This window comes from Apteryx mantelli, chromosome 8 (genome assembly GCF_036417845.1).
Source record: "Apteryx mantelli isolate bAptMan1 chromosome 8, bAptMan1.hap1, whole genome shotgun sequence".
NCBI lineage: Eukaryota > Metazoa > Chordata > Aves > Apterygiformes > Apterygidae > Apteryx > Apteryx mantelli.
The window spans coordinates 4,867,684-4,894,037 of NC_089985.1; positions in this window are offsets into that span (position 1 = coordinate 4,867,684).

A 26,354-nucleotide genomic window follows, 5' to 3' on the forward strand; every position below is an offset into this window, starting at 1 on the left:
AACAGAGAGAGCCTTTTGCTTGTTCGCCTGGCAGCGAAGAGACGAAGCAGTCTGCTTGTTCGACAGGCAGCAAACAGATTAGGCAGTCTCCTTGTTTGTGAGACAGCGAACATCCACACTGGTCACTCATTGTGCGAGGCAGCGAAGAGACACAGCGGTTTGCTTGTTCACCAGGCAGCGAAGAAACGCAGCGGTTTGCTTGTTCGCCAGGCAGCCAAGAGACAAAGCGGTTTGCTTATTCGCCAGACAGTTGGCAGATTAGGCAGTCTCCTTGTTTGTGAGACAGCGAAAATCCACAGTGCTTCCTCATTCTGCGAGGCAGCGAAGAGACAGAGCGTTTTGCTTGTTCGCCTGGCAGCGAAGAGACACAGCGGTTTGCTTGTTCACCAGGCAGTGAAGAGACGAAGCAGTCTGCTTGTTCTCCAGGCAGCGAAAATATTAGGCAGTCTCCTTGTTTGTGAGACAGTGAACATCCACTGTGGTTCCCCATTCTGCGAGGCAGCGAAGAGACACAGTGTTTTTCTTGTTCGCCTGGGAGCGAAGAGACGAAGCAGTCTGCTTGTTCGCCAGGCACTGGACAGATTAGGCATTCTCCTTGTTTGTGAGACAGCGAACATCCACTGTGGTTCCTCATTCTGCGAGGCAGCAAACAGAGAGAGCCTTTTGCTTGTTCGCCTGGCAGCGAAGAGACGAAGCGGTCTGCTTGTTCGCCAGGCAGCGAAAAGATTAGGCAGTCTCCTTGTTTGTGAGACAGCGAACATCCACGGTGGTCACTCATTCTGCGAGGCAGCCAAGAGACACAGTGGTCTGCTTGTTCGTGAGGCAGCGGACAGATGCAGTGGTTTGCCAGACAGCGAGGTAGTGAACAGAGAGAGTGGTTCGCTTGTTTGCGGGGCAGGGATGTTTCGCCATGGTTGGCTTTTTGGTGAGTAGGCGAATAGACGCAGTGATGTGCTTTTTTTTGCGAGTCAGCGAAGAGACGAAGCGGTCTGCTTGTTCGCCAGGCAGCGAACAGATTAGGCAGTCTCCTTGTTTGTGAGACAGCGAACATCCACAGTGGTTCCTCATTCTGCCAGGCAGCCAAGAGACGCAGCGGTCGGCTTGTTCGCCAGGCAGCGAACAGATTAGGCACTCTCCTTGTTTGTGAGACAGCGAACATCCACAGTGGTCACTCATTCTGCGAGGCAGCCAAGAGACCTAGCGTTCTGCTTGTTCGCCATGCAGCGAAGAGATTAGGCACTCTCCTTGTTTGTGAGACAGCGAACATCCAGAGTGGTCACTCATTCTGCGAGGCAGCGAATTGGCACAGCGTTCTGCTTCTTCGCCAAGCAGTGGACAGATTAGGTAGTCTCCTTGTTTGTGAGACAGCGAACATCCACAGTGGTCACGCATTCTGCGAGGCAGCGAAGAGACACAGCGGTCTGCTTGTTCGCCAGGCAGCGAAGAGATTAGCCAGTCTCCTTGTTTGTGAGACAGCCAACATCCACAGTGGTCACTCATTGTGCGAGGTAGCGAAAAGACACAGCGGTTTGCTTTTTCGCCAGGCAGCGAAGAGACGAAGCGTTTTGCTTGCTCGCCAGGCAGTGGACAGATTAGGCAGTCTCCGTGTTTGTGAGACAGCCAACATCCACAGTGGTCACTCATTCTGCGAGGCAGTGAAGAGACAGAGTGGTCTGCTTGTTCGCCAGGCAGCGAACAGATTAGGCAGTCTCCTTGTTTGTGAGACAGCGAACATCCACAGTGGCTCCTCATTCTGCTAGACAGCGAAAGGACAGAGCGTAACGCTTGTTCGCCTGGCAGCGAAGAGACAAAGCGGTTTGCTTGTTCGCCAGACAGTGGGCAGATTAGGCAGTCTCCTTGTTTGTGCCACAGAAAACATCCACAGTGGTTCCTCATTCTGCGAGACAGTGAACAGACAGAGCCTTTTGCTTGTTCTCCAGACAGTGGGCAGATTAGGCAGTCTCCTTGTTTGTGAGACAGCGAACATCCACAGTGGTTCCTCATTCTGCGAGGCAGCGAACAGAGAGAGCCTTTTGCTTGTTCGCCTGGCAGCGAAGAGACACAGTGGTTTCCTTGTTCGCCAGGCAGCGAAGAGACAAAGCGGTCTGCTTGTTTGCCAGGCGGTGGACAGATTAGGCAGTCTCCTTGTTTGTGAGACAGCGAACATCCACAGTGGTTCCCCATTCTGCGAGGCAGCCAAGAGACACAGTGTTTTTCTTGGTCGCCTGGGAGCGAAGAGACGAAGCGGTCTGCTTGTTCGCCAGGCACTGGACAGATTAGGCAGTCTCCTTGTTTGTGAGACAGCGAACATCCACAGTGGTCACTCCTTCTGCGAGGCAGCGAACAGAGAGAGCCTTTTGCTTGTTCGCCTGGCAGCGAAGAGACACAGTGGTTTCCTTGTTCGCCAGGCAGCGAAGAGACAAAGCGGTCTGCTTGTTCGCCAGGCAGCGAAAAGATTAGGCAGTCTCCTTGTTTGTGAGACAGCGAACATCCACTGTGCTCACACATTCTGCGAGGCCGCCAAGAGACACAGTGGTCTGCTTGTTCGTGAGGCAGCGGACAGATGCAGTGGTTTGCCAGACAGCGAGGTAGTGAACAGAGAGAGTGGTTCGCTTGTTTGCGGGGCAGGGATGTTTCGCCATGGTTGGCTTTTTGGTGAGTGGGCGAATAGACGCAGTGATGTGCTTTTTTTGCGAGTCAGCGAAGAGACGAAGCGGTCTGCTTGTTCGCCAGGCAGCGAACAGATTAGGCAGTCTCCTTGTTTGTGACACAGAAAACATCCACAGTGGTTCCTCATTCTGCGAGGCAGCGAACAGAGAGAGCCTTTTGCTTGTTCGCCTGGCAGCGAAGAGACACAGTGGTTTCCTTGTTCGCCAGGCAGCGAAGAGACAAAGCGGTCTGCTTGTTTGCCAGGCGGTGGACAGATTAGGCAGTCTCCTTGTTTGTGAGACAGCGAACATCCACAGTGGTTCCTCATTCTGCGAGGCAGCGAACAGAGAGAGCCTTTTGCTTGTTCGCCTGGCAGCGAAGAGATTAGGCAGTCTCCTTGTTTGTGAGACAGCGAACATCCACGGTGGTCACTCCTTCTGCGAGGCAGCGAAGAGACAGAGCCTTTTGCTTGTTCGCCAGGCAGCGAAGAAACGCAGTGGTTTGCTTGTTCGCCAGGCAGCCAAGAGACAAAGCGGTTTGCTTGTTCGCCAGACAGTTGGCAGATTAGGCAGTCTCCTTGTTTGTGAGACAGCGAAAATCCACAGTGCTTCCTCATTCTGCGAGGCAGCGAAGAGACACAGCGGTTTGCTTGTTCACCAGGCAGTGAAGAGACGAAGCAGTCTGCTTGTTCTCCAGGCACTGGACAGATTAGGCAGTCTCCTTGTTTTTGAGACAGCGAACATCCACAGTGGTTCCCCGTTCTGCGAGGCAGCGAAGAGACACAGTGGTTTTCTTGTTCGCCTGGGAGCGAAGAGACGAAGCAGTCTGCTTGTTCGCCAGGCACTGGACAGATTAGGCAGTCTCCTTGTTTGTGAGACAGCGAACATCCACAGTGGTTCCTCATTCTGCGAGGCAGCGAACAGAGAAAGCCTTTTGCTTGTTCGCCTGGCAGCGAAGAGACGAAGCGGTCTGCTTGTTCGCCAGGCAGCGAACAGATTAGGCAGTCTCCTTTTTTGTGAGACAGCGAACATCCACGGTCGTCACTCCTTCTGCGAGGCAGCGAAGAGACAGAGCCTTTTGCTTGTTCGCCTGGCAGCGAAGAGACGAAGCGGTCTGCTTGTTCGCCAGGCAGCAAACAGATTAGGCAGTCTCCTTGTTTGTGAGACAGCGAACATCCACAGTGGTCACTCATTGTGCGAGGCAGCGAAGAGACACAGTGGTTTGCTTGTTCGCCAGGCAGCGAAGAAACGCAGCGGTTTGCTTGTTCGCCAGGCAGCGAACAGATTAGGCAGTCTCCTTGTTTGTGAGACAGAAAACATCCACAGTGGTCACTCCTTCTGCGAGGCAGTGAAGAGACAGAGTGGTCTGCTTGTTCGCCAGGCAGCGAACAGATTAGGCAGTCTCCTTGTTTGCGAGACAGCGAACATCCACAGTGGCTCCTCATTCTGCCAGGCAGCCAAAAGACGCAGCGGTCGGCTTGTTCGCCAGGCACTGGACAGATTAGGCAGTCTCCTTGTTTGTGAGACAGCGAACATCCACTGTGGTTCCTCATTCTGCGAGGCAGCAAACAGAGAGAGCCTTTTGCTTGTTCGCCTGGCAGCGAAGAGACGAAGCGGTCTGCTTGTTCGCCAGGCAGCGAAAAGATTAGGCAGTCTCCTTGTTTGTGAGACAGCGAACATCCACGGTGGTCACTCATTCTGCGAGGCAGCCAAGAGACACAGTGGTCTGCTTGTTCGTGAGGCAGCGGACAGATGCAGTGGTTTGCCAGACAGCGAGGTAGTGAACAGAGAGAGTGGTTCGCTTGTTTGCGGGGCAGGGATGTTTCGCCATGGTTGGCTTTTTGGTGAGTAGGCGAATAGACGCAGTGATGTGCTTTTTTTTGCGAGTCAGCGAAGAGACGAAGCGGTCTGCTTGTTCGCCAGGCAGCGAACAGATCAGGCAGTCTCCTTGTTTGTGAGACAGCGAACATCCACAGTGGTTTCTCATTCTGCCAGGCAGCCAAAAGACGCAGCGGTCGGCTTGTTCGCCAGGCACTGGACAGATTAGGCAGTCTCCTTGTTTGTGAGACAGCGAATATCCACAGTGGTTCCTCATTCTGCGAGGCAGCGAACAGAGAGAGCCTTTTGCTTGTTCACCTGGCAGCGAAGAGACGAAGCGGTCTGCTTGTTCGCCAGGCAGCAAACAGATTAGGCAGTCTCCTTGTTTGTGAGACAGCGAACATCCACAGTGGTTCCTCATTCTGCCAGGCAGCGAAGAGACAGAGCGTTTTGCTTCTTCGCCTGGCAGCGAAGAGACACAGCGGTTTGCTTGTTCGCCAGGCAGTGAAGAGACGAAGCAGTCTGCTTGTTCTTCATGCAGCGAAAAGATTAGGCAGTCTCCTTGTTTGTGAGACAGTCAACATCCACAGTGGTTCCCCATTCTGCGAGGCAGCGAAGAGACACAGTGGTTTTCTTGTTCGCCTGGGAGCGAAGAGACGAAGCAGTCTGCTTGTTCGCCAGGCAGCAAACAGATTAGGCAGTCTCCTTGTTTGTGAGACAGCGAACATCCACTGTGCTCACACATTCTGCGAGGCCGCCAAGAGACACAGTGGTCTGCTTGTTCGTGAGGCAGCGGACAGATGCAGTGGTTTGCCAGACAGCGAGGTAGTGAACAGAGAGAGTGGTTCGCTTGTTTGCGGGGCAGGGATGTTTCGCCATGGTTGGCTTTTTGGTGAGTGGGCGAATAGACGCAGTGATGTGCTTTTTTTGCGAGTCAGCGAAGAGACGAAGCGGTCTGCTTGTTCGCCAGGCAGCGAACAGATTAGGCAGTCTCCTTGTTTGTGACACAGAAAACATCCACAGTGGTTCCTCATTCTGCGAGGCAGCGAACAGAGAGAGCCTTTTGCTTGTTCGCCTGGCAGCGAAGAGACACAGTGGTTTCCTTGTTCGCCAGGCAGCGAAGAGACAAAGCGGTCTGCTTGTTTGCCAGGCGGTGGACAGATTAGGCAGTCTCCTTGTTTGTGAGACAGCGAACATCCACAGTGGTTCCTCATTCTGCGAGGCAGCGAAGAGACAGAGCCTTTTGCTTGTTCGCCTGGCAGCGAAGAGATTAGGCAGTCTCCTTGTTTGTGAGACAGCGAACATCCACGGTGGTCACTCCTTCTGCGAGGCAGCGAAGAGACAGAGCCTTTTGCTTGTTCGCCTGGCAGCGAAGAGACGAAGCGGTCTGCTTGTTCGCCAGGCAGCAAACAGATTAGGCAGTCTCCTTGTTTGTGAGACAGCGAACATCCACAGTGCTCACTCATTGTGCGAGGCAGCGAAGAGAAACCGCCTTTTGCTTGTTCGCCAGGCAGCGAAGAAACGCAGTGGTTTGCTTGTTCGCCAGGCAGCCAAGAGACAAAGCGGTTTGCTTATTCGCCAGACAGTTGGCAGATTAGGCAGTCTCCTTGTTTGTGAGACAGCGAAAATCCACAGTGCTTCCTCATTCTGCGAGGCAGCGAAGAGACACAGCGGTTTGCTTGTTCACCAGGCAGTGAAGAGACGAAGCAGTCTGCTTGTTCTCCAGGCACTGGACAGATTAGGCAGTCTCCTTGTTTTTGAGACAGCGAACATCCACAGTGGTTCCCCGTTCTGCGAGGCAGCGAAGAGACACAGTGGTTTTCTTGTTCGCCTGGGAGCGAAGAGACGAAGCAGTCTGCTTGTTCGCCAGGCACTGGACAGATTAGGCAGTCTCCTTGTTTGTGAGACAGCGAACATCCACAGTGGTTCCTCATTCTGCGAGGCAGCGAACAGAGAAAGCCTTTTGCTTGTTCGCCTGGCAGCGAAGAGACGAAGCGGTCTGCTTGTTCGCCAGGCAGCGAACAGATTAGGCAGTCTCCTTTTTTGTGAGACAGCGAACATCCACGGTCGTCACTCCTTCTGCGAGGCAGCGAAGAGACAGAGCCTTTTGCTTGTTCGCCTGGCAGCGAAGAGACGAAGCGGTCTGCTTGTTCGCCAGGCAGCAAACAGATTAGGCAGTCTCCTTGTTTGTGAGACAGCGAACATCCACAGTGGTCACTCATTGTGCGAGGCAGCGAAGAGACACAGTGGTTTGCTTGTTCGCCAGGCAGCGAAGAAACGCAGCGGTTTGCTTGTTCGCCAGGCAGCGAACAGATTAGGCAGTCTCCTTGTTTGTGAGACAGAAAACATCCACAGTGGTCACTCCTTCTGCGAGGCAGTGAAGAGACAGAGTGGTCTGCTTGTTCGCCAGGCAGCGAACAGATTAGGCAGTCTCCTTGTTTGTGAGACAGCGAACATCCACAGTGGCTCCTCATTCTGCTAGACAGCGAAAGGACAGAGCGTAACGCTTGTTCGCCTGGCAGCGAAGAGACAAAGCGGTTTGCTTGTTCGCCAGACAGTGGGCAGATTAGGCAGTCTCCTTGTTTGTGCCACAGAAAACATCCACAGTGGTTCCTCATTCTGCGAGACAGTGAACAGACAGAGCCTTTTGCTTGTTCTCCAGACAGTGGGCAGATTAGGCAGTCTCCTTGTTTGTGAGACAGCGAACATCCACAGTGGTTCCTCATTCTGCGAGGCAGCGAACAGAGAGAGAGCCTTTTGCTTGTTCGCCTGGCAGCGAAGAGACACAGTGGTTTCCTTGTTCGCCAGGCAGCGAAGAGACAAAGCGGTCTGCTTGTTTGCCAGGCGGTGGACAGATTAGGCAGTCTCCTTGTTTGTGAGACAGCGAACATCCACAGTGGTTCCCCATTCTGCGAGGCAGCCAAGAGACACAGTGTTTTTCTTGGTCGCCTGGGAGCGAAGAGACGAAGCGGTCTGCTTGTTCGCCAGGCACTGGACAGATTAGGCAGTCTCCTTGTTTGTGAGACAGCGAACATCCACAGTGGTCACTCCTTCTGCGAGGCAGCGAACAGAGAGAGCCTTTTGCTTGTTCACCTGGCAGCGAAGAGACGAAGCGGTCTGCTTGTTCGACAGGCAGCAAACAGATTAGGCAGTCTCCTTGTTTGTGAGACAGCGAACATCCACACTGGTCACTCATTGTGCGAGGCAGCGAAGAGACACAGCGGTTTGCTTGTTCGCCAGGCAGCCAAGAGACAAAGCGGTTTGCTTATTCGCCAGACAGTTGGCAGATTAGGCAGTCTCCTTGTTTGTGAGACAGCGAAAATCCACAGTGCTTCCTCATTCTGCGAGGCAGCGAAGAGACAGAGCGTTTTGCTTGTTCGCCTGGCAGCGAAGAGACACAGCGGTTTGCTTGTTCGCCAGGCAGCCAAGAGACAAAGCGGTTTGCTTATTCGCCAGACAGTTGGCAGATTAGGCAGTCTCCTTGTTTGTGAGACAGCGAAAATCCACAGTGCTTCCTCATTCTGCGAGGCAGCGAAGAGACAGAGCGTTTTGCTTGTTCGCCTGGCAGCGAAGAGACACAGCGGTTTGCTTGTTCACCAGGCAGTGAAGAGACGAAGCAGTCTGCTTGTTCTCCAGGCAGCGAAAATATTAGGCAGTCTCCTTGTTTGTGAGACAGTGAACATCCACTGTGGTTCCCCATTCTGCGAGGCAGCGAAGAGACACAGTGTTTTTCTTGTTCGCCTGGGAGCGAAGAGACGAAGCAGTCTGCTTGTTCGCCAGGCACTGGACAGATTAGGCATTCTCCTTGTTTGTGAGACAGCGAACATCCACTGTGGTTCCTCATTCTGCGAGGCAGCAAACAGAGAGAGCCTTTTGCTTGTTCGCCTGGCAGCGAAGAGACGAAGCGGTCTGCTTGTTCGCCAGGCAGCGAAAAGATTAGGCAGTCTCCTTGTTTGTGAGACAGCGAACATCCACGGTGGTCACTCATTCTGCGAGGCAGCCAAGAGACACAGTGGTCTGCTTGTTCGTGAGGCAGCGGACAGATGCAGTGGTTTGCCAGACAGCGAGGTAGTGAACAGAGAGAGTGGTTCGCTTGTTTGCGGGGCAGGGATGTTTCGCCATGGTTGGCTTTTTGGTGAGTAGGCGAATAGACGCAGTGATGTGCTTTTTTTTGCGAGTCAGCGAAGAGACGAAGCGGTCTGCTTGTTCGCCAGGCAGCAAACAGATTAGGCAGTCTCCTTGTTTGTGAGACAGCGAACATCCACAGTGCTCACTCATTGTGCGAGGCAGCGAAGAGAAACCGCCTTTTGCTTGTTCGCCAGGCAGCGAAGAAACGCAGTGGTTTGCTTGTTCGCCAGGCAGCCAAGAGACAAAGCGGTTTGCTTGTTCACCAGGCAGTGAAGAGACGAAGCAGTCTGCTTGTTCTCCAGACAGTTGGCAGATTAGGCAGTCTCCTTGTTTTTGAGACAGCGAACATCCACAGTGGTTCCCCGTTCTGCGAGGCAGCGAAGAGACACAGTGGTTTTCTTGTTCGCCTGGGAGCGAAGAGACGAAGCAGTCTGCTTGTTCGCCAGGCACTGGACAGATTAGGCAGTCTCCTTGTTTGTGAGACAGCGAACATCCACAGTGGTTCCTCATTCTGCGAGGCAGCGAACAGAGAAAGCCTTTTGCTTGTTCGCCTGGCAGCGAAGAGACGAAGCGGTCTGCTTGTTCGCCAGGCAGCGAACAGATTAGGCAGTCTCCTTTTTTGTGAGACAGCGAACATCCACGGTCGTCACTCCTTCTGCGAGGCAGCGAAGAGACAGAGCCTTTTGCTTGTTCGCCTGGCAGCGAAGAGACGAAGCGGTCTGCTTGTTCGCCAGGCAGCAAACAGATTAGGCAGTCTCCTTGTTTGTGAGACAGCGAACATCCACAGTGGTCACTCATTGTGCGAGGCAGCGAAGAGACACAGTGGTTTGCTTGTTCGCCAGGCAGCGAAGAAACGCAGCGGTTTGCTTGTTCGCCAGGCAGCGAACAGATTAGGCAGTCTCCTTGTTTGTGAGACAGAAAACATCCACAGTGGTCACTCCTTCTGCGAGGCAGTGAAGAGACAGAGTGGTCTGCTTGTTCGCCAGGCAGCGAACAGATTAGGCAGTCTCCTTGTTTGTGAGACAGCGAACATCCACAGTGGCTCCTCATTCTGCTAGACAGCGAAAGGACAGAGCGTAACGCTTGTTCGCCTGGCAGCGAAGAGACAAAGCGGTTTGCTTGTTCGCCAGACAGTGGGCAGATTAGGCAGTCTCCTTGTTTGTGCCACAGAAAACATCCACAGTGGTTCCTCATTCTGCGAGACAGTGAACAGACAGAGCCTTTTGCTTGTTCTCCAGACAGTGGGCAGATTAGGCAGTCTCCTTGTTTGTGAGACAGCGAACATCCACAGTGGTTCCTCATTCTGCGAGGCAGCGAACAGAGAGAGAGCCTTTTGCTTGTTCGCCTGGCAAAGAAGAGACACAGTGGTTTCCTTGCTCGCCAGGCAGCGAAGAGACAAAGCGGTCTGCTTGTTTGCCAGGCGGTGGACAGATTAGGCAGTCTCCTTGTTTGTGAGACAGCGAACATCCACAGTGGTTCCCCATTCTGCGAGGCAGCCAAGAGACACAGTGTTTTTCTTGGTCGCCTGGGAGCGAAGAGACGAAGCGGTCTGCTTGTTCGCCAGGCACTGGACAGATTAGGCAGTCTCCTTGTTTGTGAGACAGCGAACATCCACAGTGGTCACTCCTTCTGCGAGGCAGCGAACAGAGAGAGCCTTTTGCTTGTTCACCTGGCAGCGAAGAGACGAAGCGGTCTGCTTGTTCGACAGGCAGCAAACAGATTAGGCAGTCTCCTTGTTTGTGAGACAGCGAACATCCACACTGGTCACTCATTGTGCGAGGCAGCGAAGAGACACAGCGGTTTGCTTGTTCGCCAGGCAGCCAAGAGACAAAGCGGTTTGCTTATTCGCCAGACAGTTGGCAGATTAGGCAGTCTCCTTGTTTGTGAGACAGCGAAAATCCACAGTGCTTCCTCATTCTGCGAGGCAGCGAAGAGACAGAGCGTTTTGCTTGTTCGCCTGGCAGCGAAGAGACACAGCGGTTTGCTTGTTCACCAGGCAGTGAAGAGACGAAGCAGTCTGCTTGTTCTCCAGGCAGCGAAAATATTAGGCAGTCTCCTTGTTTGTGAGACAGTGAACATCCACTGTGGTTCCCCATTCTGCGAGGCAGCGAAGAGACACAGTGTTTTTCTTGTTCGCCTGGGAGCGAAGAGACGAAGCAGTCTGCTTGTTCGCCAGGCACTGGACAGATTAGGCATTCTCCTTGTTTGTGAGACAGCGAACATCCACTGTGGTTCCTCATTCTGCGAGGCAGCAAACAGAGAGAGCCTTTTGCTTGTTCGCCTGGCAGCGAAGAGACGAAGCGGTCTGCTTGTTCGCCAGGCAGCGAAAAGATTAGGCAGTCTCCTTGTTTGTGAGACAGCGAACATCCACGGTGGTCACTCATTCTGCGAGGCAGCCAAGAGACACAGTGGTCTGCTTGTTCGTGAGGCAGCGGACAGATGCAGTGGTTTGCCAGACAGCGAGGTAGTGAACAGAGAGAGTGGTTCGCTTGTTTGCGGGGCAGGGATGTTTCGCCATGGTTGGCTTTTTGGTGAGTGGGCGAATAGACGCAGTGATGTGCTTTTTTTTGCGAGTCAGCGAAGAGACGAAGCGGTCTGCTTGTTCGCCAGGCAGCGAACAGATCAGGCAGTCTCCTTGTTTGTGGGACAGCGAACATCCACAGTGGTTTCTCATTCTGCCAGGCAGCCAAAAGACGCAGCGGTCGGCTTGTTCGCCAGGCACTGGACAGATTAGGCAGTCTCCTTGTTTGTGAGACAGCGAATATCCACAGTGGTTCCTCATTCTGCGAGGCAGCGAACAGAGAGAGCCTTTTGCTTGTTCACCTGGCAGCGAAGAGACGAAGCGGTCTGCTTGTTCGCCAGGCAGCAAACAGATTAGGCAGTCTCCTTGTTTGTGAGACAGCGAACATCCACAGTGGTTCCTCATTCTGCCAGGCAGCGAAGAGACAGAGCATTTTGCTTCTTCGCCTGGCAGCGAAGAGACACAGCGGTTTGCTTGTTCGCCAGGCAGTGAAGAGACGAAGCAGTCTGCTTGTTCTTCATGCAGCGAAAAGATTAGGCAGTCTCCTTGTTTGTGAGACAGTCAACATCCACAGTGGTTCCCCATTCTGCGAGGCAGCGAAGAGACACAGTGGTTTTCTTGTTCGCCTGGGAGCGAAGAGACGAAGCAGTCTGCTTGTTCGCCAGGCAGCAAACAGATTAGGCAGTCTCCTTGTTTGTGAGACAGCGAACATCCACTGTGCTCACACATTCTGCGAGGCCGCCAAGAGACACAGTGGTCTGCTTGTTCGTGAGGCAGCGGACAGATGCAGTGGTTTGCCAGACAGCGAGGTAGTGAACAGAGAGAGTGGTTCGCTTGTTTGCGGGGCAGGGATGTTTCGCCATGGTTGGCTTTTTGGTGAGTGGGCGAATAGACGCAGTGATGTGCTTTTTTTTGCGAGTCAGCGAAGAGACGAAGCGGTCTGCTTGTTCGCCAGGCAGCGAACAGATCAGGCAGTCTCCTTGTTTGTGAGACAGCGAACATCCACAGTGGTTCCTCATTCTGCCAGGCAGCCAAGAGACCTAGCGTTCTGCTTGTTCGCCATGCAGCGAAGAGATTAGGCACTCTCCTTGTTTGTGAGACAGCGAACATCCAGAGTGGTCACTCATTCTGCGAGGCAGCGAATTGGCACAGCGTTCTGCTTCTTCGCCAAGCAGTGGACAGATTAGGTAGTCTCCTTGTTTGTGAGACAGCGAACATCCACAGTGGTCACTCATTCTCCGAGGCAGCCAAGAGACACAGCGGTCTGCTTGCTCGCCATGCAGCGAAGAGACGCAGCGGTCTGCTTGTTCGCCAGGCAGCGAACAGATTCCGCATTCTCCTTTTTTGTGAGACAGCGAACATCCACAGTGGTCACTCATTGTGCGAGGTAGCGAAAAGACACAGCGGTTTGCTTTTTCGCCAGGCAGCGAAGAGACGAAGCGTTTTGCTTGCTCGCCAGGCAGTGGACAGATTAGGCAGTCTCCGTGTTTGTGAGACAGCCAACATCCACAGTGGTCACTCATTCTGCGAGGCAGCGAACAGATGCAGTGGTTTGCTTGATGGCGAGGCAGTGAACAGAGAGAGCGGTTCGCTTTTTTGCGAGGCAGCAAAGAGAAACGTCAGTCTGCTTGCTCGCCAGGCAGCGAAGAGACGCAGCGGTCTGCTTGTTCGCCAGGCAGTGAACAGATGAGGCAGTCTCCGTGTTCGTGAGACAGCCAACATCCACAGTGGTCACTCATTCTGCGAGGCAGCGAACAGATGCAGCCGTTTGCTTGTCCACTAGATGGCGTAGTGGCATCACGGATTGCTTTTTCGCCTGGAAGAGACCCGATGCAGCACTTTGCCAGCTGGCGAGGCAGCGAACAGACGCAGCAGTCTGCTGCTTTGTGAGACAGCGAACATCCACGGTGGTTAGTTATTCTGCGAAGCAGCGAAGAGACGCAGCGCTTAGTTAGTTCTCCAGGCCCTGAACACATGCAACGGTTCACTTGCTGGCAACGCAGCGAGGAGAGGCAGCGGTCTGCTTGTTCGCCAGGCAGTGGACAGATTAGGCAGTCTCCGTGTTTGTGAGACAGCCAACATCCACAGTGGTCACTCATTCTGCGAGGCAGCGAACAGATGCAGTGGTTTGCTGGATCGTGAGGCAGTGAACAGAGAGAGCGGTTCGCTTCTTTGCGAGGTAGGGAACATTCGCCGTGGTTGGCTTTTTTGTGACTGGGCGAATAGAGGCAGTGATGTGCTTTTTTGCGAGGCAGCGAAGAGACGCAGCAGTCTGCTTGTTCGCCAGGCAGTGAACAGATGAGGCAGTCTCCTTTTTTGTGAGACAGCGAACATCCACAGTGGTCACGCATTCTGCGAGGCAGCGAAGAGACACAGCGGTCTGCTTGTTCGCCAGGCAGCGAAGAGATTAGCCAGTCTCCTTGTTTGTGAGACAGTGAACATCCACAGTGGTCACTCATTGTGCGAGGCAGCGAAGAGAAACCGCCTTTTGCTTGTTCGCCAGGCAGCGAAGAAACGCAGTGGTTTGCTTGTTCGCCAGGCAGCCAAGAGACAAAGCGGTTTGCTTGTTCGCCAGACAGTTGGCAGATTAGGCAGTCTCCTTGTTTGTGAGACAGCGAAAATCCACAGTGCTTCCTCATTCTGCGAGGCAGCGAAGAGACACAGCGGTTTGCTTGTTCACCAGGCAGTGAAGAGACGAAGCAGTCTGCTTGTTCTCCAGGCACTGGACAGATTAGGCAGTCTCCTTGTTTGTGAGACAGCGAACATCCACAGTGGTTCCTCATTCTGCGAGGCAGCGAACAGAGAAAGCCTTTTGCTTGTTCGCCTGGCAGCGAAGAGACGAAGCGGTCTGCTTGTTCGCCAGGCAGCGAACAGATTAGGCAGTCTCCTTGTTTGTGAGACAGAAAACATCCACAGTGGTCACTCCTTCTGCGAGGCAGTGAAGAGACAGAGTGGTCTGCTTGTTCGCCAGGCAGCGAACAGATTAGGCAGTCTCCTTGTTTGTGAGACAGCGAACATCCACAGTGGCTCCTCATTCTGCTAGACAGCGAAAGGACAGAGCGTAACGCTTGTTCGCCTGGCAGCGAAGAGACAAAGCGGTTTGCTTGTTCGCCAGACAGTGGGCAGATTAGGCAGTCTCCTTGTTTGTGCCACAGAAAACATCCACAGTGGTTCCTCATTCTGCGAGACAGTGAACAGACAGAGCCTTTTGCTTGTTCTCCAGACAGTGGGCAGATTAGGCAGTCTCCTTGTTTGTGAGACAGCGAACATCCACAGTGGTTCCTCATTCTGCGAGGCAGCGAACAGAGAGAGCCTTTTGCTTGTTCGCCTGGCAGCGAAGAGACACAGTGGTTTCCTTGTTCGCCAGGCAGCGAAGAGACAAAGCGGTCTGCTTGTTTGCCAGGCGGTGGACAGATTAGGCAGTCTCCTTGTTTGTGAGACAGCGAACATCCACTGTGGTTCCCCATTCTGCGAGGCAGCCAAGAGACACAGTGTTTTTCTTGGTCGCCTGGGAGCGAAGAGACGAAGCGGTCTGCTTGTTCGCCAGGCACTGGACAGATTAGGCAGTCTCCTTGTTTGTGAGACAGCGAACATCCACAGTGGTCACTCCTTCTGCGAGGCAGCGAACAGAGAGAGCCTTTTGCTTGTTCACCTGGCAGCGAAGAGACGAAGCGGTCTGCTTGTTCGACAGGCAGCAAACAGATTAGGCAGTCTCCTTGTTTGTGAGACAGCGAACATCCACACTGGTCACTCATTGTGCGAGGCAGCGAAGAGACACAGCGGTTTGCTTGTTCGCCAGGCAGCCAAGAGACAAAGCGGTTTGCTTATTCGCCAGACAGTTGGCAGATTAGGCAGTCTCCTTGTTTGTGAGACAGCGAAAATCCACAGTGCTTCCTCATTCTGCGAGGCAGCGAAGAGACAGAGCGTTTTGCTTGTTCGCCTGGCAGCGAAGAGACACAGCGGTTTGCTTGTTCACCAGGCAGTGAAGAGACGAAGCAGTCTGCTTGTTCTCCAGGCAGCGAAAATATTAGGCAGTCTCCTTGTTTGTGAGACAGTGAACATCCACTGTGGTTCCCCATTCTGCGAGGCAGCGAAGAGACACAGTGTTTTTCTTGTTCGCCTGGGAGCGAAGAGACGAAGCAGTCTGCTTGTTCGCCAGGCACTGGACAGATTAGGCATTCTCCTTGTTTGTGAGACAGCGAACATCCACTGTGGTTCCTCATTCTGCGAGGCAGCAAACAGAGAGAGCCTTTTGCTTGTTCGCCTGGCAGCGAAGAGACGAAGCGGTCTGCTTGTTCGCCAGGCAGCGAAAAGATTAGGCAGTCTCCTTGTTTGTGAGACAGCGAACATCCACGGTGGTCACTCATTCTGCGAGGCAGCCAAGAGACACAGTGGTCTGCTTGTTCGTGAGGCAGCGGACAGATGCAGTGGTTTGCCAGACAGCGAGGTAGTGAACAGAGAGAGTGGTTCGCTTGTTTGCGGGGCAGGGATGTTTCGCCATGGTTGGCTTTTTGGTGAGTAGGCGAATAGACGCAGTGATGTGCTTTTTTTTGCGAGTCAGCGAAGAGACGAAGCGGTCTGCTTGTTCGCCAGGCAGCAAACAGATTAGGCAGTCTCCTTGTTTGTGAGACAGCGAACATCCACAGTGCTCACTCATTGTGCGAGGCAGCGAAGAGAAACCGCCTTTTGCTTGTTCGCCAGGCAGCGAAGAAACGCAGTGGTTTGCTTGTTCGCCAGGCAGCCAAGAGACAAAGCGGTTTGCTTGTTCACCAGGCAGTGAAGAGACGAAGCAGTCTGCTTGTTCTCCAGACAGTTGGCAGATTAGGCAGTCTCCTTGTTTTTGAGACAGCGAACATCCACAGTGGTTCCCCGTTCTGCGAGGCAGCGAAGAGACACAGTGGTTTTCTTGTTCGCCTGGGAGCGAAGAGACGAAGCAGTCTGCTTGTTCGCCAGGCACTGGACAGATTAGGCAGTCTCCTTGTTTGTGAGACAGCGAACATCCACAGTGGTTCCTCATTCTGCGAGGCAGCGAACAGAGAAAGCCTTTTGCTTGTTCGCCTGGCAGCGAAGAGACGAAGCGGTCTGCTTGTTCGCCAGGCAGCGAACAGATTAGGCAGTCTCCTTTTTTGTGAGACAGCGAACATCCACGGTCGTCACTCCTTCTGCGAGGCAGCGAAGAGACAGAGCCTTTTGCTTGTTCGCCTGGCAGCGAAGAGACGAAGCGGTCTGCTTGTTCGCCAGGCAGCAAACAGATTAGGCAGTCTCCTTGTTTGTGAGACAGCGAACATCCACAGTGGTCACTCATTGTGCGAGGCAGCGAAGAGACACAGTGGTTTGCTTGTTCGCCAGGCAGCGAAGAAACGCAGCGGTTTGCTTGTTCGCCAGGCAGCGAACAGATTAGGCAGTCTCCTTGTTTGTGAGACAGAAAACATCCACAGTGGTCACTCCTTCTGCGAGGCAGTGAAGAGACAGAGTGGTCTGCTTGTTCGCCAGGCAGCGAACAGATTAGGCAGTCTCCTTGTTTGTGAGACAGCGAACATCCACAGTGGCTCCTCATTCTGCTAGACAGCGAAAGGACAGAGCGTAACGCTTGTTCGCCTGGCAGCGAAGAGACAAAGCGGTTTGCTTGTTCGCCAGACAGTGGGCAGATTAGGCAGTCTCCTTGTTTGTGCCACAGAAAACATCCACAGTGGTTCCTCATTCTGCGAGACAGTGAACAGACAGAGCCTTTTGCTTGTTCTCCAGACAGTGGGCAGATTAGGCAGTCTCCTTGTTTGTGAGACAGCGAACATCCACAGTGGTTCCTCATTCTGCGAGGCAGCGAACAGAGAGAGAGCCTTTTGCTTGTTCGCCTGGCAAAGAAGAGACACAGTGGTTTCCTTGCTCGCCAGGCAGCGAAGAGACAAAGCGGTCTGCTTGTTTGCCAGGCGGTGGACAGATTAGGCAGTCTCCTTGTTTGTGAGACAGCGAACATCCACAGTGGTTCCCCATTCTGCGAGGCAGCCAAGAGACACAGTGTTTTTCTTGGTCGCCTGGGAGCGAAGAGACGAAGCGGTCTGCTTGTTCGCCAGGCACTGGACAGATTAGGCAGTCTCCTTGTTTGTGAGACAGCGAACATCCACAGTGGTCACTCCTTCTGCGAGGCAGCGAACAGAGAGAGCCTTTTGCTTGTTCACCTGGCAGCGAAGAGACGAAGCGGTCTGCTTGTTCGACAGGCAGCAAACAGATTAGGCAGTCTCCTTGTTTGTGAGACAGCGAACATCCACACTGGTCACTCATTGTGCGAGGCAGCGAAGAGACACAGCGGTTTGCTTGTTCGCCAGGCAGCCAAGAGACAAAGCGGTTTGCTTATTCGCCAGACAGTTGGCAGATTAGGCAGTCTCCTTGTTTGTGAGACAGCGAAAATCCACAGTGCTTCCTCATTCTGCGAGGCAGCGAAGAGACAGAGCGTTTTGCTTGTTCGCCTGGCAGCGAAGAGACACAGCGGTTTGCTTGTTCACCAGGCAGTGAAGAGACGAAGCAGTCTGCTTGTTCTCCAGGCAGCGAAAATATTAGGCAGTCTCCTTGTTTGTGAGACAGTGAACATCCACTGTGGTTCCCCATTCTGCGAGGCAGCGAAGAGACACAGTGTTTTTCTTGTTCGCCTGGGAGCGAAGAGACGAAGCAGTCTGCTTGTTCGCCAGGCACTGGACAGATTAGGCATTCTCCTTGTTTGTGAGACAGCGAACATCCACTGTGGTTCCTCATTCTGCGAGGCAGCAAACAGAGAGAGCCTTTTGCTTGTTCGCCTGGCAGCGAAGAGACGAAGCGGTCTGCTTGTTCGCCAGGCAGCGAAAAGATTAGGCAGTCTCCTTGTTTGTGAGACAGCGAACATCCACGGTGGTCACTCATTCTGCGAGGCAGCCAAGAGACACAGTGGTCTGCTTGTTCGTGAGGCAGCGGACAGATGCAGTGGTTTGCCAGACAGCGAGGTAGTGAACAGAGAGAGTGGTTCGCTTGTTTGCGGGGCAGGGATGTTTCGCCATGGTTGGCTTTTTGGTGAGTGGGCGAATAGACGCAGTGATGTGCTTTTTTTTGCGAGTCAGCGAAGAGACGAAGCGGTCTGCTTGTTCGCCAGGCAGCGAACAGATCAGGCAGTCTCCTTGTTTGTGGGACAGCGAACATCCACAGTGGTTTCTCATTCTGCCAGGCAGCCAAAAGACGCAGCGGTCGGCTTGTTCGCCAGGCACTGGACAGATTAGGCAGTCTCCTTGTTTGTGAGACAGCGAATATCCACAGTGGTTCCTCATTCTGCGAGGCAGCGAACAGAGAGAGCCTTTTGCTTGTTCACCTGGCAGCGAAGAGACACAGCGGTTTGCTTGTTCGCCAGGCAGTGAAGAGACGAAGCAGTCTGCTTGTTCTTCATGCAGCGAAAAGATTAGGCAGTCTCCTTGTTTGTGAGACAGTCAACATCCACAGTGGTTCCCCATTCTGCGAGGCAGCGAAGAGACACAGTGGTTTTCTTGTTCGCCTGGGAGCGAAGAGACGAAGCAGTCTGCTTGTTCGCCAGGCAGCAAACAGATTAGGCAGTCTCCTTGTTTGTGAGACAGCGAACATCCACTGTGCTCACACATTCTGCGAGGCCGCCAAGAGACACAGTGGTCTGCTTGTTCGTGAGGCAGCGGACAGATGCAGTGGTTTGCCAGACAGCGAGGTAGTGAACAGAGAGAGTGGTTCGCTTGTTTGCGGGGCAGGGATGTTTCGCCATGGTTGGCTTTTTGGTGAGTGGGCGAATAGACGCAGTGATGTGCTTTTTTTTGCGAGTCAGCGAAGAGACGAAGCGGTCTGCTTGTTCGCCAGGCAGCGAACAGATCAGGCAGTCTCCTTGTTTGTGAGACAGCGAACATCCACAGTGGTCACTCATTCTGCGAGGCAGCCAAGAGACCTAGCGTTCTGCTTGTTCGCCATGCAGCGAAGAGATTAGGCACTCTCCTTGTTTGTGAGACAGCGAACATCCAGAGTGGTCACTCATTCTGCGAGGCAGCGAATTGGCACAGCGTTCTGCTTCTTCGCCAAGCAGTGGACAGATTAGGTAGTCTCCTTGTTTGTGAGACAGCGAACATCCACAGTGGTCACTCATTCTCCGAGGCAGCCAAGAGACACAGCGGTCTGCTTGCTCGCCATGCAGCGAAGAGACGCAGCGGTCTGCTTGTTCGCCAGGCAGCGAACAGATTCCGCATTCTCCTTTTTTGTGAGACAGCGAACATCCACAGTGGTCACTCATTGTGCGAGGTAGCGAAAAGACACAGCGGTTTGCTTTTTCGCCAGGCAGCGAAGAGACGAAGCGTTTTGCTTGCTCGCCAGGCAGTGGACAGATTAGGCAGTCTCCGTGTTTGTGAGACAGCCAACATCCACAGTGGTCACTCATTCTGCGAGGCAGCGAACAGATGCAGTGGTTTGCTTGATGGCGAGGCAGTGAACAGAGAGAGCGGTTCGCTTTTTTGCGAGGCAGCAAAGAGAAACGTCAGTCTGCTTGCTCGCCAGGCAGCGAAGAGACGCAGCGGTCTGCTTGTTCGCCAGGCAGTGAACAGATGAGGCAGTCTCCGTGTTCGTGAGACAGCCAACATCCACAGTGGTCACTCATTCTGCGAGGCAGCGAACAGATGCAGCCGTTTGCTTGTCCACTAGATGGCGTAGTGGCATCACGGATTGCTTTTTCGCCTGGAAGAGACCCGATGCAGCACTTTGCCAGCTGGCGAGGCAGCGAACAGACGCAGCAGTCTGCTGCTTTGTGAGACAGCGAACATCCACGGTGGTTAGTTATTCTGCGAAGCAGCGAAGAGACGCAGCGCTTAGTTAGTTCTCCAGGCCCTGAACACATGCAACGGTTCACTTGCTGGCAACGCAGCGAGGAGAGGCAGCGGTCTGCTTGTTCGCCAGGCAGTGGACAGATTAGGCAGTCTCCGTGTTTGTGAGACAGCCAACATCCACAGTGGTCACTCATTCTGCGAGGCAGCGAACAGATGCAGTGGTTTGCTGGATCGTGAGGCAGTGAACAGAGAGAGCGGTTCGCTTCTTTGCGAGGTAGGGAACATTCGCCGTGGTTGGCTTTTTTGTGACTGGGCGAATAGAGGCAGTGATGTGCTTTTTTGCGAGGCAGCGAAGAGACGCAGCAGTCTGCTTGTTCGCCAGGCAGTGAACAGATGAGGCAGTCTCCTTTTTTGTGAGACAGCGAACATCCACAGTGGTCACGCATTCTGCGAGGCAGCGAAGAGACACAGCGGTCTGCTTGTTCGCCAGGCAGCGAAGAGATTAGCCAGTCTCCTTGTTTGTGAGACAGTGAACATCCACAGTGGTCACTCATTGTGCGAGGCAGCGAAGAGAAACCGCCTTTTGCTTGTTCGCCAGGCAGCGAAGAAACGCAGTGGTTTGCTTGTTCGCCAGGCAGCCAAGAGACAAAGCGGTTTGCTTGTTCGCCAGACAGTTGGCAGATTAGGCAGTCTCCTTGTTTGTGAGACAGCGAAAATCCACAGTGCTTCCTCATTCTGCGAGGCAGCGAAGAGACACAGCGGTTTGCTTGTTCACCAGGCAGTGAAGAGACGAAGCAGTCTGCTTGTTCTCCAGGCACTGGACAGATTAGGCAGTCTCCTTGTTTGTGAGACAGCGAACATCCACTGTGGTCACTCCTTCTGCGAGGCAGTGAAGAGACAGAGTGGTCTGCTTGTTCGCCAGGCAGCGAACAGATTAGGCAGTCTCCTTGTTTGTGAGACAGCGAACATCCACAGTGGCTCCTCATTCTGCTAGACAGCGAAAGGACAGAGCGTAACGCTTGTTCGCCTGGCAGCGAAGAGACAAAGCGGTTTGCTTGTTCGCCAGACAGTGGGCAGATTAGGCAGTCTCCTTGTTTGTGCCACAGAAAACATCCACAGTGGTTCCTCATTCTGCGAGACAGTGAACAGACAGAGCCTTTTGCTTGTTCTCCAGACAGTGGGCAGATTAGGCAGTCTCCTTGTTTGTGAGACAGCGAACATCCACAGTGGTTCCTCATTCTGCGAGGCAGCGAACAGAGAGAGCCTTTTGCTTGTTCGCCTGGCAGCGAAGAGACACAGTGGTTTCCTTGCTCGCCAGGCAGCGAAGAGACAAAGCGGTCTGCTTGTTTGCCAGGCGGTGGACAGATTAGGCAGTCTCCTTGTTTGTGAGACAGCGAACATCCACTGTGGTTCCCCATTCTGCGAGGCAGCCAAGAGACACAGTGTTTTTCTTGGTCGCCTGGGAGCGAAGAGACGAAGCGGTCTGCTTGTTCGCCAGGCACTGGACAGATTAGGCAGTCTCCTTGTTTGTGAGACAGCGAACATCCACAGTGGTCACTCCTTCTGCGAGGCAGCGAACAGAGAGAGCCTTTTGCTTGTTCACCTGGCAGCGAAGAGACGAAGCGGTCTGCTTGTTCGCCAGGCAGCAAACAGATTAGGCAGTCTCCTTGTTTGTGAGACAGCGAACATCCACAGTGGTTCCTCATTCTGCCAGGCAGCGAAGAGACAGAGCGTTTTGCTTCTTCGCCTGGCAGCGAAGAGACACAGCGGTTTGCTTGTTCGCCAGGCAGTGAAGAGACGAAGCAGTCTGCTTGTTCTTCATGCAGCGAAAAGATTAGGCAGTCTCCTTGTTTGTGAGACAGTCAACATCCACAGTGGTTCCCCATTCTGCGAGGCAGCGAAGAGACACAGTGGTTTTCTTGTTCGCCTGGGAGCGAAGAGACGAAGCAGTCTGCTTGTTCGCCAGGCAGCAAACAGATTAGGCAGTCTCCTTGTTTGTGAGACAGCGAACATCCGCTGTGCTCACACATTCTGCGAGGCCGCCAAGAGACACAGTGGTCTGCTTGTTCGTGAGGCAGCGGACAGATGCAGTGGTTTGCCAGACAGCGAGGTAGTGAACAGAGAGAGTGGTTCGCTTGTTTGCGGGGCAGGGATGTTTCGCCATGGTTGGCTTTTTGGTGAGTGGGCGAATAGACGCAGTGATGTGCTTTTTTTTGCGAGTCAGCGAAGAGACGAAGCGGTCTGCTTGTTCGCCAGGCAGCGAACAGATCAGGCAGTCTCCTTGTTTGTGAGACAGCGAACATCCACAGTGGTTCCTCATTCTGCCAGGCAGCCAAGAGACCTAGCGTTCTGCTTGTTCGCCATGCAGCGAAGAGATTAGGCACTCTCCTTGTTTGTGAGACAGCGAACATCCAGAGTGGTCACTCATTCTGCGAGGCAGCGAATTGGCACAGCGTTCTGCTTCTTCGCCAAGCAGTGGACAGATTAGGTAGTCTCCTTGTTTGTGAGACAGCGAACATCCACAGTGGTCACTCATTCTCCGAGGCAGCCAAGAGACACAGCGGTCTGCTTGCTCGCCATGCAGCGAAGAGACGCAGCGGTCTGCTTGTTCGCCAGGCAGCGAACAGATTCCGCATTCTCCTTTTTTGTGAGACAGCGAACATCCACAGTGGTCACTCATTGTGCGAGGTAGCGAAAAGACACAGCGGTTTGCTTTTTCGCCAGGCAGCGAAGAGACGAAGCGTTTTGCTTGCTCGCCAGGCAGTGGACAGATTAGGCAGTCTCCGTGTTTGTGAGACAGCCAACATCCACAGTGGTCACTCATTCTGCGAGGCAGCGAACAGATGCAGTGGTTTGCTTGATGGCGAGGCAGTGAACAGAGAGAGCGGTTCGCTTTTTTGCGAGGCAGCAAAGAGAAACGTCAGTCTGCTTGCTCGCCAGGCAGCGAAGAGACGCAGCGGTCTGCTTGTTCGCCAGGCAGTGAACAGATGAGGCAGTCTCCGTGTTCGTGAGACAGCCAACATCCACAGTGGTCACTCATTCTGCGAGGCAGCGAACAGATGCAGCCGTTTGCTTGTCCACTAGATGGCGTAGTGGCATCACGGATTGCTTTTTCGCCTGGAAGAGACCCGATGCAGCACTTTGCCAGCTGGCGAGGCAGCGAACAGACGCAGCAGTCTGCTGCTTTGTGAGACAGCGAACATCCACGGTGGTTAGTTATTCTGCGAAGCAGCGAAGAGACGCAGCGCTTAGTTAGTTCTCCAGGCCCTGAACACATGCAACGGTTCACTTGCTGGCAACGCAGCGAGGAGAGGCAGCGGTCTGCTTGTTCGCCAGGCAGTGGACAGATTAGGCAGTCTCCGTGTTTGTGAGACAGCCAACATCCACAGTGGTCACTCATTCTGCGAGGCAGCGAACAGATGCAGTGGTTTGCTGGATCGTGAGGCAGTGAACAGAGAGAGCGGTTCGCTTCTTTGCGAGGTAGGGAACATTCGCCGTGGTTGGCTTTTTTGTGACTGGGCGAATAGAGGCAGTGATGTGCTTTTTTGCGAGGCAGCGAAGAGACGCAGCAGTCTGCTTGTTCGCCAGGCAGTGAACAGATGAGGCAGTCTCCTTTTTTGTGAGACAGCGAACATCCACAGTGGTCACGCATTCTGCGAGGCAGCGAAGAGACACAGCGGTCTGCTTGTTCGCCAAGCAGCGAAGAGATTAGCCAGTCTCCTTGTTTGTGAGACAGTGAACATCCACAGTGGTCACTCATTGTGCGAGGCAGCGAAGAGAAACCGCCTTTTGCTTGTTCGCCAGGCAGCGAAGAAACGCAGTGGTTTGCTTGTTCGCCAGGCAGCCAAGAGACAAAGCGGTTTGCTTGTTCGCCAGACAGTTGGCAGATTAGGCAGTCTCCTTGTTTGTGAGACAGCGAAAATCCACAGTGCTTCCTCATTCTGCGAGGCAGCGAAGAGACACAGCGGTTTGCTTGTTCACCAGGCAGTGAAGAGACGAAGCAGTCTGCTTGTTCTCCAGGCACTGGACAGATTAGGCAGTCTCCTTGTTTGTGAGACAGCGAACATCCACTGTGGTCACTCCTTCTGCGAGGCAGTGAAGAGACAGAGTGGTCTGCTTGTTCGCCAGGCAGCGAACAGATTAGGCAGTCTCCTTGTTTGTGAGACAGCGAACATCCACAGTGGCTCCTCATTCTGCTAGACAGCGAAAGGACAGAGCGTAACGCTTGTTCGCCTGGCAGCGAAGAGACAAAGCGGTTTGCTTGTTCGCCAGACAGTGGGCAGATTAGGCAGTCTCCTTGTTTGTGCCACAGAAAACATCCACAGTGGTTCCTCATTCTGCGAGACAGTGAACAGACAGAGCCTTTTGCTTGTTCTCCAGACAGTGGGCAGATTAGGCAGTCTCCTTGTTTGTGAGACAGCGAACATCCACAGTGGTTCCTCATTCTGCGAGGCAGCGAACAGAGAGAGCCTTTTGCTTGTTCGCCTGGCAGCGAAGAGACACAGTGGTTTCCTTGTTCGCCAGGCAGCGAAGAGACAAAGCGGTCTGCTTGTTTGCCAGGCGGTGGACAGATTAGGCAGTCTCCTTGTTTGTGAGACAGCGAACATCCACTGTGGTTCCCCATTCTGCGAGGCAGCCAAGAGACACAGTGTTTTTCTTGGTCGCCTGGGAGCGAAGAGACGAAGCGGTCTGCTTGTTCGCCAGGCACTGGACAGATTAGGCAGTCTCCTTGTTTGTGAGACAGCGAACATCCACAGTGGTCACTCCTTCTGCGAGGCAGCGAACAGAGAGAGCCTTTTGCTTGTTCACCTGGCAGCGAAGAGACGAAGCGGTCTGCTTGTTCGCCAGGCAGCAAACAGATTAGGCAGTCTCCTTGTTTGTGAGACAGCGAACATCCACAGTGGTTCCTCATTCTGCCAGGCAGCGAAGAGACAGAGCATTTTGCTTCTTCGCCTGGCAGCGAAGAGACACAGCGGTTTGCTTGTTCGCCAGGCAGTGAAGAGACGAAGCAGTCTGCTTGTTCTTCATGCAGCGAAAAGATTAGGCAGTCTCCTTGTTTGTGAGACAGTCAACATCCACAGTGGTTCCCCATTCTGCGAGGCAGCGAAGAGACACAGTGGTTTTCTTGTTCGCCTGGGAGCGAAGAGACGAAGCAGTCTGCTTGTTCGCCAGGCAGCAAACAGATTAGGCAGTCTCCTTGTTTGTGAGACAGCGAACATCCACTGTGCTCACACATTCTGCGAGGCCGCCAAGAGACACAGTGGTCTGCTTGTTCGTGAGGCAGCGGACAGATGCAGTGGTTTGCCAGACAGCGAGGTAGTGAACAGAGAGAGTGGTTCGCTTGTTTGCGGGGCAGGGATGTTTCGCCATGGTTGGCTTTTTGGTGAGTGGGCGAATAGACGCAGTGATGTGCTTTTTTTTGCGAGTCAGCGAAGAGACGAAGCGGTCTGCTTGTTCGCCAGGCAGCGAACAGATCAGGCAGTCTCCTTGTTTGTGAGACAGCGAACATCCACAGTGGTTCCTCATTCTGCCAGGCAGCCAAGAGACCTAGCGTTCTGCTTGTTCGCCATGCAGCGAAGAGATTAGGCACTCTCCTTGTTTGTGAGACAGCGAACATCCAGAGTGGTCACTCATTCTGCGAGGCAGCGAATTGGCACAGCGTTCTGCTTCTTCGCCAAGCAGTGGACAGATTAGGTAGTCTCCTTGTTTGTGAGACAGCGAACATCCACAGTGGTCACTCATTCTCCGAGGCAGCCAAGAGACACAGCGGTCTGCTTGCTCGCCATGCAGCGAAGAGACGCAGCGGTCTGCTTGTTCGCCAGGCAGCGAACAGATTCCGCATTCTCCTTTTTTGTGAGACAGCGAACATCCACAGTGGTCACTCATTGTGCGAGGTAGCGAAAAGACACAGCGGTTTGCTTTTTCGCCAGGCAGCGAAGAGACGAAGCGTTTTGCTTGCTCGCCAGGCAGTGGACAGATTAGGCAGTCTCCGTGTTTGTGAGACAGCCAACATCCACAGTGGTCACTCATTCTGCGAGGCAGCGAACAGATGCAGTGGTTTGCTTGATGGCGAGGCAGTGAACAGAGAGAGCGGTTCGCTTTTTTGCGAGGCAGCAAAGAGAAACGTCAGTCTGCTTGCTCGCCAGGCAGCGAAGAGACGCAGCGGTCTGCTTGTTCGCCAGGCAGTGAACAGATGAGGCAGTCTCCGTGTTCGTGAGACAGCCAACATCCACAGTGGTCACTCATTCTGCGAGGCAGCGAACAGATGCAGCCGTTTGCTTGTCCACTAGATGGCGTAGTGGCATCACGGATTGCTTTTTCGCCTGGAAGAGACCCGATGCAGCACTTTGCCAGCTGGCGAGGCAGCGAACAGACGCAGCAGTCTGCTGCTTTGTGAGACAGCGAACATCCACGGTGGTTAGTTATTCTGCGAAGCAGCGAAGAGACGCA